This window comes from Protopterus annectens, chromosome 4.part0, assembly GCF_019279795.1.
Source record: "Protopterus annectens isolate FY-2018-M chromosome 4.part0, PAN1.0, whole genome shotgun sequence".
In the NCBI taxonomy this organism is placed as follows: Eukaryota; Metazoa; Chordata; order Ceratodontiformes; family Protopteridae; genus Protopterus; species Protopterus annectens.
The window spans coordinates 555,594,167-555,611,246 of NC_056733.1; positions in this window are offsets into that span (position 1 = coordinate 555,594,167).

Genomic DNA, 17,080 nt, shown 5'->3' on the forward strand with positions numbered 1-17,080 from the left:
AGAAGTGTCAGACTGTAGGCTCTAGACACTACCAACTGCTGTATTACCTCACCCTCTAGCCCACCATCAGGGGTCCACTCTCTATACAGTAACCCTTTGTTCCAGTATACAGACTCCCCTTTTACTTGCAAATCAGGTGCCTCCCTAGCTACTGCTCTCAAGCCTCATAGTGTAGGGTCCAAGAGCTGAGCCTGTCTCAACTCTACCATTGTGACCCTTCCCAGCTCCCCTTCCACAGGAAGTCTGGTATCCTGTGACAGTGGTGCCACACTGTCAACCTGGATGCTACCACTCATCTCTGCCCTTGCAGTCACTCTGTCCAAGGGAACATCAGTACAGCTGTAGCTCACCTTCAGGCTCACTGCTACAGGGTAGCTTCATCCCTGAAAAAAACACCTCACTAGCCCTGGCTTCAAGTGTGGGGTCTGTCTGGGTCTCCCCCAGGCTACCAAACCCACATGCCTGTCTCCAAGCCTGACTGCATGTAACTGCATGCACACAATGTACTGCATTATCAAAATCATTCCGTATCAAGACATATGCAGGGATATTCTCAAACACACCTGCTTACTTGCTTCCTTTTCCACCCTCCCAGTCAAGATGAACACTGACAAAAGACATTTAGAATGGGTCCCTCCTAAAGCTCTGACTAAAGTGGACTGCCAAAGCAAGTACTGCTCCTCTTTAACCACTGCAGGCTTCACAATGGTTATGTCAGAGGCTGTGTGTGTCTCTTTCTTAGCAGTGGCCTGTTTTCCATCTATTAAGATAGGATATAAATTCCGGTAATAGTCTGGTACTCCTGGCATACTGTTATTCCCACTTGCTGACTCCCCCACCTTTTGTTCTCCACCTTGCTTCCATGAACGTCTGTATACTATATGGCCCCACTGGTTTCATTTAAAAGATCTAAACCTTGATCCTGGCCGTGTACCTGAACTAGTGGTTTCCGGTTTCCCCTGTTACTGGTGGATTCTGTTGGGGTACTTTTGACTGCCCACCATGGGTATCCTTATATCCATGTGCAGCACTGGGTATCCCCTTCTTCTGCAGTGATGCCCGGATTCCCCTTTTCTCCCCAGCTCATCTGCAGAGTTACACTCCCAGTCTGGCAACCAGTTTCTCATGTCCTCGGGCAAAATACTAATGGCTTGTTCTCTCATCAAAAGGTCTGCCAGTCTTTCAAAAGTGGTGACCTAACACTCATTCACCCACTTATGAAAATAAGTGTTTAACTCAGCAATATAATCATGTACACTTTCATCTGCCTTGTGTCTATGCTCATGAAACTTTTTTCTGTAAGCTTTAGGTGTTAACTTAAAACATTCCAATAAACATTGTTTAACTTTATCATAGTTTAAACAATCAATGTCAGACAATTTATAAACAGCAGTTACAGCTTTACCATGGAGTAAGCCCTTGGTCAACATTATACTGTTTATATACTTTTTCAAACATGAATCAAATTATCAAAATTATCGCCCTCTCAACTATAGAAGAAATATTCTGACCTTTATTACTTCTGGGGTTCAATTATTCCCTTCCTCATTACTTCCATGACCATGACGAAGAGTCAGCATCTCCCTGTCATTTTGGCATTGTTTCTAATTTTCTTTGGCCTCCAAATACCAGTTTCTCTGCTGATTCTAATTCCATATGTTTTACCTGCTGGAGTCTTTTATTTTCATCAGCCTCCAAACACAGCAGTTTCTCATTTTCTTTGACCACCAAATGCTGCAGTTTCTCATTTTCATCAGCCTCCAAATGCTACAGTCACTCTGCCAATTCTATTTGCAAATGTTTTGCCTCCAGTTCAAGTATCTTTAACTCCAGACAGATTTTTAAGTCCACTGAGGAAAAGGTGAACTGTCCTGTTTCTGAGGTATGCAAATCCCCATCACCAGACTGGTTGGCTTCCTGGTTGCTGGTCTGAGCTGCAACTAAGGCTGAAATCATCTCCTCTTTAGTCAGGTTGACATGCACCAGTCATTTGGCTTCAAACACCTTTCCAACAGCAGAAAGTATAACAAACAGATAAACAAAAATAGTTGTTGAAGGCACAAACCCCAAACTATGCTCTGTTGTTTAAGAACATCTTTATTAAGCATTTTTCGTCCAGATAGTGCTTGAACTTCATCAGATACATTCTAACTCAAAATCTACTCTTTAAAATCGTTAATAGCTATGTCATGGGATCGTACTGTGCAAATTTGCTTCCCCCTTAAATTAAAGTGATACACACAATAAAAATGCATGCAAGTACTGAATTTCTTCTAAAACATTTGACATTATCAAATTTCTTCATTCCTACTATATACAATACACTCTATACTTTATACCAACTACTTAACACACATACTACTAGTATAAAATATAAAATATACAATTTATCTTTCCAGACTTTTAAGCTTAAGAACACTTAAAATCGAACACATCTCATTAATTACAGGGTAATGGCATGCATCCAACCAGAGTTGCCACAATAATTCAAGTTTTTCTAGCTTCAGTGAGTGTGCCCCCCCCAATGTCAGCTGTCACTCGATCAACACATTTAAATTTAAACTGATGGTTTTCATTTTCTATAGTGTGTCTAGCTAAGGTGTTCTCTTGTTTCTACCAATTAATGCTATGCACATGTTCATATATTCTGTCTTTTAGCCTCCTGTCGGTTTTCCCAATGTAAAATGCAGGACAGCTTTGGCAGATAGCTAGGTACACCACCATTCTTGATGTGCAGTTGAATTCCTTTTCTAGGTAGTACTTTCTGTCCCTTATTTTAAATGTTGTGCCTGTCTCCACATATTTGCAATTGCACATGTTACACTTGGACATCCCTGGTTGTCTAACCGGTTATGAACAACCTTTAATTAATATGTCTTTAATATTCCTACCCCTTCTAAAAACAACCTGGGAGACTTCCATAAATTTATTTACCAAAGATGTATCATTTTTAATTACATTCCAGTTTTTACATATAATGCTTCTTATATACGTCATGTCTACACTATATGTTGTAATAAATCTGTATCTTACAAGGGATGCTCCAGTGGTTTCTTCTACACCTCCGTTTTCTTCCAAGATTGCCAATTCTAAGTTGTTTCTAAACACTAAAATATGCATAAATACACCATTGGATCTTTTTAATTTTACTTCTTCTGTTAGTTGGCTAATTATTTGGTTAGGATACCCTTGTTTTAAGACACATGTCCCTTTGTTTGTTACATTCTGTCATAAAATCAGAATCCAATGTTCTTATCCGGGCAGCTCTTACCAGCTGTACCTTAACCATTGAATGTTTTTGGTAATATGGGTGACAGCTGGAAAAGTGTAGAAAAGCATTTGAATATGTTTCTTTTTGCAAAATTGTAGCTGTATAACATTGTTGGTTCCTATCCTTTCTCAAGTTTACATCTAAGTATGCTATTGAATCCTCATCAAAGTTGTGTATGAAGTGTAGGAAACTAGTTGTAATATTAAAGTACTGCATAAGCTCCATTGCCTGCATGTTGTCCCCTTTAATAATCATAAAAATATCATCCAAAAACCTGGTATAGAAATATATGGTGTCCTTAATATGTGGGTTGTTGTTTATAAACACCTTTGCCAACTGGTTCTTTGTCAGCTTGCCATAATCGTCTACTGACATCTTTGGCTGCTTTCCCTGACTAAATAAACTAACAGAAAAACTAAATAAAACTCTTGTGAAAATGTTTACCTTGTGGCTGCTGAGAGTACACACACATTCAGTGACAACTGCCTACAGACTACAATAGTTCAATTAATATCCCACCATTGCTCACCAATATGTGACATCCCTCCTCTGGGCCAGTAATTAATGGACCCTCAATCCTCACCATGGACACTGTGAGGGACATTCACGTGGATCAAAAAATTAGATACACATGGTATTTTCAGATGCAGCTCTCTGCACCAAGCACAATTTCCCTTGACAGCACACAGGGAACACACTCCTGTCCTGGGGCTGGGTTTCCCTCTCTCTTTCTCTCTCCAGACCCCAAATAATACTCCACACTGACCACAGCTGTAGAATTGAGTCCTCAGCTCAATGCCCCATGCCAAGTCCTCCTCCACCCTCTCTGTGAAAACCAGTGCTTTGTATCTCTGCTCCAAACAGCTGACACACACACACACACACACACACACACACACACACACACACACACACACACACACCTGGGAAAGGCTGGCACAGATGTACTGGCTTCCCTCTAATGCCCAGACTATAAGGTAGAAACAGCCACCAGAATACCCCAAAGCCAGTTACTCCAAGGCTCTTACAAGGGTACCCAGTTATACTGAGGAAAATTAATACTAATAAAAATGGCTTTCAGGCATCACCAGTGTCACCAAATATAAATACTCTCAAAGGTTAAAATATTCTCTAAAAGACCAGCCACAATGAAACATTTAAATATATTAAATAATAAATAACAAAAGAACATGAAAATACTAAACATCTATTTACAATTAACACCAGAGTTTCATTCACAGGAAAAATAACACAGATGGATAGAGTTTCACAGACACAGAAAAACAGTACTTAAATAATCTCACTATATTTTCTTGACTGATCTAAAGGATTACTTTTCCCTGGTTACTTCTGTCTCATCTAGTATTAAAACATCATTTCAGTGCTGGATTACAGAATGACATCACATACATCTGGTCATCTGACTCTGGTTCCCACACTACCCCCTTTACTAGAAACTGAACCAGAATCTAGCACATATGTGTTACCATACACACAGATAGAGATTTGCTAAGATGTGTTATAACATTTGGCAGTTATAAAACCATTTCAAAAAATTCCACCCTTCCAGGGTAGCAGTTCATTCACTCCTAAGGACAATACTGTAGGATTCCTAGTCCTGGTTTTCACAGACATTCTGCCTCTGGCTGCAAACAGAACTGTAAGATACAATCTTTATTACCTAATCCAGGTAATTTAATTTCAGACTATTTTTCAAAGTTAGCTGGGCTGAGATTAACCTCTTCTGTTCCAGTATCTTCTGTCATAATATATTCACTTCAACAGTTACAATACAGTCTGACATATAGGTGCATTTCCTTTCTGTCCAGCAGGACTCCCCTGTTAATACATTTTTAACACAAGCAGCTTTGCAAATACATTTTCAACACAAGCACTATACATATCAGTTTGATATACAAATCACATATAATTCTTCACAAAACTCCAGCTAGCTATGCTGGCATATGTTACATATCCACTGCCCTACTTCTCCTGGCATAGCTGGCAATATCTCACATCACCACAGTACATCACCATTTTTATCTCATCTCCTCCTGTTTTAACTTTTAATTGTTGAGCCTCATCTTCCTCTAACAAAATATTTCCTGTGTTCTTTTTCTTTATTTCCACATATATCTGCTTTATATAAATTCTCATAAAATTTCTGAAATATCTTTAATATGTCTACAGGATCTCTGGTTATTTTTCTTGTTATAGGCTCACTAAGTTTGGCAACAAGCCTTTCCACTATCTGTTTCCTAAATGATTGCTGTGTTAAAAGTTTTGATCCTCTGGAGTTATTATCAAAAACCAGTTGCTGAACAGCAGTCTTTCTAAACTCATGCATATTTTTCCAGATACTCCTTTATTTTCCCTTTAGCACTCTGCAATTATACCTCTTCTAGTTCTGTGAGATTCCCTTATTCTGAAATACTTTATCTTTCCTCAGCCCCTCTAAGTAATTCCTGTTACTTCTTAATCATATTGCTTTTTTCTTTTATTTCTACCCTATTCTTAAACTCCACTTTCATTTTATCCCACTCTCTAGCTATAACTTCTGATGAAAGTTCTATCTTCCCTAATAAGTCTCAAATAATTTCCACTACCCATTACTTAAATTACTCTCTTTTTAACAGGTAGGAGTAATGCATCAATGTCTCATTTTTACTTCATTATCCTGCATTTTTATCTTAGTTGTAATTAGTGCATGGTCTGAAATAGTTATTGGGTGTGTATTGAAGGTTTCAATTAAATGCATATGTTCCTATGTAATATAATTTCTGCCTAGTCTAGCTCAGGTATTGTACATTGGGGAATAATATGTAAGTTCTTTCCAATTTTCTACTTCTGAATGCACGTCTTCCATACCAAATAGTTTCATAATTGTATTCAGAAATTTACTCTCTTTAGTTATATTTTCTCTTCTATGACCCCTAGATACATCCTCACTGTTTCAAATCAAATTCCAGTCACCACCTGTAAGTAATATTCCCTGCTGAAAGTTGACTAGTTCTCCAAAATTTAAGCTCTATAATAGCAATTTTAGACGGAATATAAATATATGCCAGCATAATTCTCCTACTTTGCCAGTAGCCCCTTACTGTCACAAATCTGCCATTGCTATCTTTTTTTTACTCTTCTATCACCATTGGAGCTCCTCAGGCAATAAGTGTTGACATTTTCCTTTGCCCCTGATACTCTTCTGAATATCCCACCTGAAATCCTTTCTTGATCAAATTCACATGCTCATTTCTTTTCATATTTGTCTCCTAAAGTATTTTCTATTTGCACTCTGCATTTCCTAATATAAATCAATATTCTTTCCTTTTAAACTATACATGTAAGACCATTACCATTCTATAATAACACAGATAATGTAGTCATTATGATAAGACATTAGTTCCACCTATTTTATATAACAGTTTTTTTAAATGTCTAATTCCAGCATTTCTGTTACATGCACTCACTAATGATTGGAAGCTTGATATTTTATACAATTGCTTCCTATCATCTGCATTTGAACCTAGTCACATTTTGCAAGACATTCATTTAATGAAAATCCTAAAACAAAAGATCAAACAGACCTCCAGATCTCCCCAGAACCTACTAACCTAAAACAAACACACACAACTATGTACATCTTCAAATTATGAAGTTTAACCCAAATTAACAGATGGACCCACAGGCATAATCTAAACTTAAATTAAGGTTATCCATCCTAAGATGCATATTACAGCCTGGGCTCCTATTTACAGTAATTGCTGTCTGTTCTTGTCTTATCTTCATTCCCCTCCCAAATGTAAAAAACAGCTTGTATGAAAATATTCAGAAAACATTAACTTTTAGCCTTAAAAAGTGTTCTTAGTTTTATTGTAGCTTGTCTCCATAGAAACCTAAGAATAAAAAGTACACCTTCCCTCAACTGCAGACTTCACAAACTGAACATTTATTTACTACAGGAAAACCTTTCATTATATTCACTGTTCTCTTATTTACTTGCTTACACAAAAAAATTATTAGGTTAAGCCAAGAGCCCTAGTCCAATCATTCACCTATGCAAAAGTAAGGGAAGCATATCAACTTTACATATATTATAATCTGTACACTTTTACACCCCATTCACCATCTCAATGTGTATTAATAATAGGCTTTTGTCTAGCCTTTCTTCTCTTTTCACATTGTAATGCTTACATTTATTAAAACTAAAAAAGAAGAAAAAAGGCACCTGCTTACTTTAGTATCTTTATCACATACAGCAAAAACTGAAAATGCTTTACTGTAAAATTTGCAATTTATATCACAAAATGTTTTATACAAATACTGTTAAGAACAAAAACAAAAACTTTTTCACTTACAATTAGTTTTTTTTTTTTTTTGCCTTCCCTTTAATGATGTTTCAGATATTACTGACATTAAGTGGAGTATATACTTTTCATTTCTCCACAAATTAACAAAGTCAACAAAAGTCCAGTCTTTCTATTTTTTCTTATATAACCATATTTCACAAATGTGATTGGTGCTTTCTAATCTCACATGTATGCATTAATTTCAGCATTGCTGTTCTTCTTCCTGTCCATCTCGATCTCCCACCCCCAGACTTCAGTTCAAGTTCAAGGAACTCCAGTTTTTTCAAGTCAATACCTGTGCTTCTTTTCTGTATCAAGCATTTTCCTTTGGAATGTTGGAATAGGTTTCACTGGCAATGTCTCTCTATGACTTTTATTATCAGAAGAATGAGAAGCAAAGTCCACATTTATTTGCTGGCTAACTTTTTTTGGACAAACTTTTGCATTTCTTTCTTAGCCTGTTCTGCATAAAAATGACATGGATCTTCCAGGAAAAACATATTCTGAAGACAGCTTTATACAACAGCTTAAATTTCTCACCTGCTTCTCAACATTCCCTGATTGTTAGGATAAATTTGCTTCTCTTCTGTCTTGTATACAGTGAATAATCATTTCCCACAAACACTTTACTTTACTGTCTCCATTTTTAATACCTTGCCCTTCTGCCACAGTTTTATCAGGATCAACTCATTCTTTGGTATCATTGCATCTTTACTAATATAAGTCTTACTTGCTTTCTTGTGGCCAGGTTTGGAGCACACAAACAATGTGCTCTTTCAATTAACAAATCCTGTTGTGGAATAGCAGTCCAAGTTTCTTATTTGTGCTTTCATAAAATTAATACAGTCTGTTCCTTACAGTTTCCGTGTTACAGCAGAAAATCTCAGGGTTTCCCAGCATGCTTTGTTCTGTAATGCTACTATTTTTGAAACAGCTCGTCTTGAGCAGTCTTGTACTCTGTGAGAATTTTTCTTTATTTCAACCACTGATCTTTGCAGTTTTATCAGTTCATCTGAATAGTTGTGTAAAGCTTCTTCCATATTTTCCAGCCTTTGTTATTTGAGCTGATATATTCCTTCAATGTTTTGTTTATTTAATCAGCTCTGAGTATATTTCATTTTTTTCTAGATCACTGGGATCTGTCTCACACCATAGCTGGAGCTTAAACTGCTTTATGCTGAACAGCTGCATGACTCTTCCTAGTCAGTGTTTTATCTTCACCTCTTCTACATGATTTTCTTTCAGGCTCTCTAATTTCCTGTTTTAGCATCCAAACAATGTACTTACAAGACAGTAAATTGATTTACTAAATCTAGCAGAGTTACCGACCCCTCTCTCTCAGTTTCTTATTTTCACACTGGGAGAGCTGAAGTTAAGCTGTTGATAAGTGAGTAGCCATTTTGAAAGTCTGCCAGATTGTTTTAAATTACATTCAGTGTTTAATAATGGAAAATTTGTTTGTGTAGTTTGTCATCTTGAACATTTTCCAGCAAGAAGTGAAACAAAATTCACTAAACAATAATAACAAAATTGCCCATTTCAGAACATTCAACTATAAAAGATCATTTGAACTGCTGTCATTATAATCCACCAGTGTCTGGACTCAGTTGCAGCCACTTTATTAACTGATAGAAATGGCCTCAGTAAAGTATTCCAATTTTCTATGCACAAATGCACATTAGTCCTGCATAGAGTGCCTAATAACTGTATAACTTTACCATCTCAGCAAGATTAGTTATTTTCATCTGTAACCATTTCCTGTACCCAACAATTATAGCCATATTATTGATTGTGTGTACATTAGATGTCTGATTGTGGTAAATATTGATAATAATAATATTGCAAAAGTGAAATATTTCAAGTTTGTTTCACACAAACATACACTAGCCACAGTAAAATATTTTGAATTACTTGGCACACATGCACACCAGTCCTGTAAATTTAGATTGACTTCTTAAAATAAACATGTGACAAGAACATGAGGTACTTTCATCTACATACAGCCCCCTCCATCTCTACCGTCAGTTATAGTCACTTTGTTGACTGTCTACACCTCTTACTGCCATGAACAAATACATAATTTTTTAAATATCTTTTTTTAATTTTATTTTTTACACTTTATTGACCAGGTTAACCCCATTATGACAATGGTCTCTTTTCATAGGAAACCTGAGATTGCATGAATACTGACTAGGTCAGGATACCAGGGAATGTCAACTATTCTTTCGGATAAGTGCCATGGGATCTTTTAAGTCCACCTGAGCTACCACCATTGCAGGCATATGGGGCTCCATTTTGTCATCTGTCCTGAAGGGTGGTACATGAACTTTACTAATACCTTTGGATGAACTACGTAAAATTGTGTAAAGATCATTAGCATTGCATTACAAGACCCAGCCTGTTTATAACACACATTAAAGAAAAGAGTATGCATGATGAGAGTATAAGAAGAAATGCTACCCACCTGACAGCATATATCTCTACAGTTATGGGTAATGAGCTTGGATGTTTAACAAATCAGTCTTCTCCATGACTGCAAAAGACTATGTGGAGTAGAGCTCCACAGCTGTATGCAGATGTAGACTTACAGAAAGTGATATATAGATGCACACAAGTGAATAAAACATGACTGAAAAGAAATAGATTAGTATGCCATAATTGCAACCTTCCCCACAGCTGTGAAGAGCATAAGTAAAAGTCATCTGGTTAAGTCAACATTAAATAAAACTGATTAATTATTTGTGAACTGAGGGGGTAGAGCTAGGACCTAAACCTTCTATTTAAGGGGTAAAATAAAACATTTCAGAGCTTTGTTGGAAAGGCTCACCCAGACTCTGCTACACTTTGCTGTGAGAGAAAGGTTGGTTTGCTTTTTATTTGTTGTATTTTATATTAGTTTATTGCCTTATTATATTTTGAGTGCTGTGATTTGTTTTCTTTACCTTGCGTTTTGCTTGTGTTCTGCTTTTTACTGCATATTAAAAATTCAAAAGACACCACAGCTCTGTCTCTTGTGAGTCAAGTAGAAAATTTTCCCCACCCCCCCCAACCTGTCACTGTCATGTTCTTAAATACCACTGTCTTTCTAGTTGCCTGTCTCTTATGTTAATTTGACCATATATCTAATTTCTTCTCTGCTTTCACTGGCTTGTGTGAGTAAGCACAAAATTATCATTTTGTGAAATCACCCCCCCTTCAACTATTTAAATTTATTGGCCATTCTACTGTATTCCATAGTACTGGAATACAAAAGTGATCACCCCCTTTCAATCTGTCCTGCTGTTTTAAAAATAGTGACTCTCCACTAAAACTTAACTTTTTTAGACAGGTAAAACTTAAGTTACCTACTTTCACATCTAACTTCTCTAGTGCACACTGCAGTGTTTAGGATAAACCATTTTTTTTCATCTTACCTTTAAGCATCCCTGTGACTAGTACTTGCTCTAATACCTGCTGGAAAGCACTAGGAAGCCTTAAACTGATACAAGCACTCAACTCTCCTTATTAACGAGAAATTAATCATAGGCACTAAACAGCCTATAATTGCAAAGTACCTTGCTAAGGTAAGGGAAAACAGCTCCTGTACTTTTCAAAAAAAAGCATCAAACCAGGCATGTCCAAGGGCCAGCTTCCATTGATTTCTCCTGTCCACCTGGTGAATCTGGGCATACTGGGACAATGCAGCAATTGCCTCATGTATACAGACAACCCTGTCCTCCTACAGCCCAACACTACAACCTGTGAGAGATACACTTACATAGCCAAACTGGAAGCAAAGCTCTCTCCACCCAAGATTGTGCTAGACAGACAAGAGGAGAAGGTTAACACCCGCACTACAACTCAAGCAACACATAGCCCTTCTAAACTCACACCACCAACACCCACACATAGCAATACTAAATCCACATATGCAGAGGCCCTTAATTGTAACCTGCCAAGCAACAAGGACCTCCGAAGCTGAAACACAAACACCAATCGCAACCAAAGTGTCACATAGCTCACAACACCAGTGTGCCACCCAGCAATAGCCCCTAAGGCAAGATAAAGAACCTAACACTTTAGTCATAGGTGACTCGATAATCAGGCACACTGATGTCCCACTCACCAGGCTAAACAAGGAGAAAATTACAGTGAGCTGCCTGTCAGGTGCCAGGATCAGCCACATAACTCATGCACTCAGGTCGCTTCACAACAAGGCAAATATGACTCTGTCATTGTCCATGTTGCAGTGAATGACTTGAGATGTACCTCCCTGGACTACATGAAAAGAGATATGGAAAAGCTCTCTGATCATGTGACCCAGGCAGGTATGACCCTAGCCCTGAGTAGCATCCTGCCTTCGCCCAGAATGATACCACAATATAAGGACAAAATGATTGACTTCAACAATTGGCTAAGCTTCTGGTGTCATTCAAAGTGGATCCAGTATCTGTCTGCCTAGGACGACATGATTGACAGACCATGATGCTTTGCCAGAGATAGTCTGCACCTGTCACCCCAGGGATTCAGGTTACTGGCCAAGACTCTTGCCACCCCTATAGTGCCTTTTTTAGGCAAAGTTCAAAGGACAAAGCCACCACTGTAACAGGTACAAGCATGCAAAATCTGAAGGTAATGCTACTCAGTGCTAGAAGTCTAAACCTTAAAATGAACTCTCTCGAGGCACTCCTAAAAATGGAGAACATCGATATCTGTGCAGTAACTGAGACCTGGTTCAAGGCTCCAGAGAGCACCCCTGCAATACCAGGCTACAACTCTTACCACACTTTTCGGTCACCAAACCAGGGTCAAAACATTAAAGGTGGAGGAGTGTCCATATTCACCAAGGATATTCACACCACCAGGTTAGTTGCCCAACACAATGCATCTGAAATTCTCCAGGTGCAACTAACACTAGGTAAGACTGCAATCCAAATTGTAGCTTACTACAGATCCCCCACCATGCCACAGGATTCTCACTACACCTTTCTAAACATACTGGAAAATATTAATATACAACCAAACACCCTAATACTGGGTGATTTCCACTACCCTGCCATTAACTGGGAAAACTACTTGTGAAACAACACCTTTACCCAGCAGTTCTTGGAATTCATAAATTTCAGTGCCCTGGATCAACTAATCCATAGTCCCACCAGGGGCTCTAATATCCTAGACCTGGTCATTACCAACATGGGAAATTGATGCTCCACACCTATGGTCATCCCCTCGTTGGCCAGGTCAGACCGTAAGCTAATCACCCTTAACATCCACATCCCACCCCCACTCCCCAGTAAGGAAATCTCCATAAAAAACTTCTCCGAAGCCAACTTCATGCTTCTCAAGTCAGAAGTTACAAACTTCATGACACCCATGCAGAAGGGAACTGAAAGTTTGACTGCTGAGTACTACACTAAGGCACTGTATGAGCACATCCACTCATGCATGAATCGTGCCATCCCAAATAGAACCAAGATGCTCTTCTCCAAAAAAAGGAAGCCACTCTGGTGGTCCCCTGCCATAAACCAACTTTACAACAAAAGGAAGAAACTATTGCAAAAAAGAGGAAAATCCCAGGATGCAAAAAACTCCCTTACCAACCTCACTAAGAAGCTGAGATCCCTCATAAAATCCTCCAAAGCTAGTTACAAAAATAAAATTGCCAAAGATTCCAAAGACAACCACAAGGCATTCTATAACTATGTCAAGAATCTAAATGGCAATGCTCAGATCTGCTCTGAGCTACAACAGAATGATATTAAATATACTGATCCCAAGGATATTGCCAATATTCTGGCAGATCGATTCATTGCCAACTTTAGCCCACTCTCACCCCCTAAATGGCCCATCTCAATACTGGAAGATTGCCAAATTCTGGTAATAATGGCCACACAGGTAAAAACACACTCTCCAAAGCTAAGAATACAGCATCCATGGGACCAGATGACATCCCGGGCTGTGTACTACATGAACTACGAAACGAACTGGCACCTCACCTAAGTGTCATGTTTAATCATACCCTCACCTCAGGCTTCATGCCCACTGAGTGGCGCACAGCTACAGTTATCCCACTCCACAAGGAGGGATCCACCTTGGATCCTGGGAACTACTGCCCCATCAGTCTGACAAGCCTGATCTGCAAGGCCATGGAACGTATTATCATGGAACTTATAAACAAAGACACTGGCAATCTTAAAACACTGGACTCCAGTTTGGGTTTGTGAAGGGCCAATCTTGTCTCCTGAACCTGATTGACTTCTTCGAATCAGTCTCCAGGGCCATGGACAAGGGTAAGGCAGTCCACACAGCCTATCTGGACCTCGCCAAGGCCTTTGACACCATCCTCACTCTGGAATCATAGATAAACTTACTAAACTGGGCATTAATCCCTACATCACTCGATGGGTTGCCAACTGGTTTACTGACAGAACCCACACTGTAAAAGTAGCTGACTCCAAATCCAGCTCCAGACAAGTGACAAGTGGAATATCTCAGGGTTCAGTCCTGGGACAGCTCTTGTTTGGCATCTACTTCTCCGAAGTACGGGCCAACACTACAGGACTCTGGCTAACAACGTTCGCAGATGAGTGCAAACTGGGAGCCATTACTGAATCCCCAAATGATGTGGATACTCTACAAAAGGGCCTTACAGAAACAGATGATTGGTGCCAGAGCCATGGGCTCAAGCTCAATGCCAAGAAATGTATAGTTATCCCCTTTGGGAAAAAACATGTACCAGTGAATTACCACATAGGTGGCAGTACACTAAACACTGAAAGTGTGATAAGAGACTCAGGGACAAAGGTGAACAGTGGTCTCACCTTCAATAACCACATTGCCACAACAGTCAGGAAATCCTTCTATGTGGCATACCTCATCACTAAGGGCTTTTCATCCAGGAAAAAGGAGGTCATTGTCCCACTGTACTCATCCCTCATTAGACCCATTATAGAATACAATGCCCCATTTGGTATGTATCTCTCAAGACATCTGCAACAACTGGAAAGGGGTCTATATTAAAACACTGAACATTTGAAATGTTGGGTGTTCTAATATCAGCCCGTTTTCAGCAAACGCTGAAAATATCGAAGTAACAGGAAACCAAATTCTATCCTAGGGAAATAATTTGGTTGTCAGTTTCTGTTGCTTCTGTATTTTCAGCGCTCTGGTGGAAAGTTACGGGTCAGGTTCAGGTAAGTGTGCGATTGTGTGGACGTGTGGGTTAGGGCGGGTTAGGTGAGTTAGGGTTAGGGTGTGGGTCAGGTAAGTGTGCGATTGTGTGGACGTGTGGGTTAGGGTGGGTTAGGTGAGTTAGGGTTAGGGCACGGGTGAGGTGACTGTGCGATAGTGACAGACCTTAGGGTTAGGGTTTGGGTTAAGGTAAGTGGATAGTTAGTGGTGTTTGTATAGTTTAGTGTAGAGTTTAGGTGTATGTGTGTGGATTGCTGTTTGTTTGGTGTGCTTGTGTTGTGTGTATGTGTTTTGGAACAGCAAATTTTTTCCCTAGGAAAAAATTTGCTGTTCCGAATGTTCAATGTTTTTTTTTTCGACTGCTCGGGTTCCATATTAGAACACTCGACATTTTGAATGTTCAGTGCTCTAATATAGACCCATGGAAAAGCCGCAGAAATACCTCACTAAAAGAATCACAGGCCTAAAGTAGATGCCCTATGCTGACCACCTTAAAAAACTCCAGCTATACTCTGTTGCATATCGTCTACTCCGAGGCAATTTCTGCTTAACATACAAGGCCATATCAAACCCAGAGCTGTTAGACATGCTACACTTAAATAAATCCCAATCCCTCAGAGCCACACACTCCAGGGATCTAAACCTTGTCATCACAATAAACAAAACATGCTGGAAGGATAGGTTCCTGACCCAGAGACTCCCCAGACTCTGGAATAGACTGCCCATACATGTCAAACAGAGCGCCTCTTTGGCCCTCTTCAAAAGGAACCTTGATGAATGGATGGGAGAAAGGAAATTCACCCCGGGGATTATGTCAGTCACCCTGCTAGTCAGGGGTCCAGAGAAGTAAATAGTGTGGGAAGAGATAGCCAGGGAATTGTTATGGCTAGGCTTGTATAGGCCCTAGGGCCAATAGCCTAGTACCAGCCTATGAACCTATGATAGTAATGCAGATGTTACTGTTGTAGACAATTTGCTTCATCCACAAATGCAGTGCCTGCTATATGCAAAGAATAGATGGCTTATGTTGCATCAAAAATTATGCATTGATGATACTGCCATAACTCTTCCTGAATTAGATCAGTTATGCATCAGGACATGGCTGACAAAAAAAAACAGCCAATGATCAGCAAACATTTAACTAAATGCAGAAATATTTCAAAAGCTGAGCTTAAAGATGAGACTATATCAGAGTAATATGCAACAATGACTGCATATGGACGTTGAAGATCAGGCAGTTCTAAACATCACTCCAAGCAATGCAGACTATACTGAACTGACAAATGTCAACCCCTTCACAGTTAATGAAGGCTGTACAGAAGAATAGAAGATAATGAAAAAAGTATCACTAAAATGTAACATGTTTAGCCTGTTACAAAGTCCTGCCCAATCATTCATTCGTATGTGCAATGAAGAGTCTCAGATAATTAAACTCCTTATAAATTTTGTTGCAGCAGCTTTTCTTCAATAATGCACAAATCATACAGCAGTCAGAAATATTACTGCATAGGACAAACTTCCAATTGTGATAAAATAATGGCCACAGTAAATGTATTCCAACTTTGTTTCAAAAAACAGTAGCCACAGTAAAGTAATCTGACTTGCTTCACAAAAATAATTGTAGTACTGCAAACCTAGAATAATGGCTAGACTACAGCATTTTTCTTTACAGACAGCACTCATACTCAGCAGCTTTAACTACAAAGTTATAGCTACTTTGTTATCCATGCATATATCAGATATCTGACTGCAATAAAATAATAATAAAAATTAAGTCACCCTGTATTTCAAACTCAAACCCAAGGCAAATACAGTTGCTCAGCATAACCCACAGCCCATCCTTGCCTGCCAGAAATAATTTGTGCATATATCAGATATCCAGCTATTATAATAAAATAAATAAAATAAAATAACAGACACAATGTATTTCAAACTTTATTTATACAAACACATAGATGCTTGCCAAGCCCCACAGACCATATTTGTTTGCTTGCCTTTAATAATTTGTGAACATCAGATGTTCAATTGAAATAAAATTATAAAGTAAAATCATGGACACAATGTTCTTCAAAGATTGTTTTACATGAACACACACAGTTGCTCACTTGTGTGCCTGCCAGGTACTTTTTTCTGTTTTACTTTATTGTTTCAGTTCTTCATTTAGAAGTTCAGTTGCTGAATCCATTTCCTGAAGTCTTACTGAGAAGCTTTCCCAATTACTTTAAATCTTTTAGAAAAGTTCTTGCTTGGAATCTAAACTCATGCACATTCAAAATCCCCCTATTCATTTAGC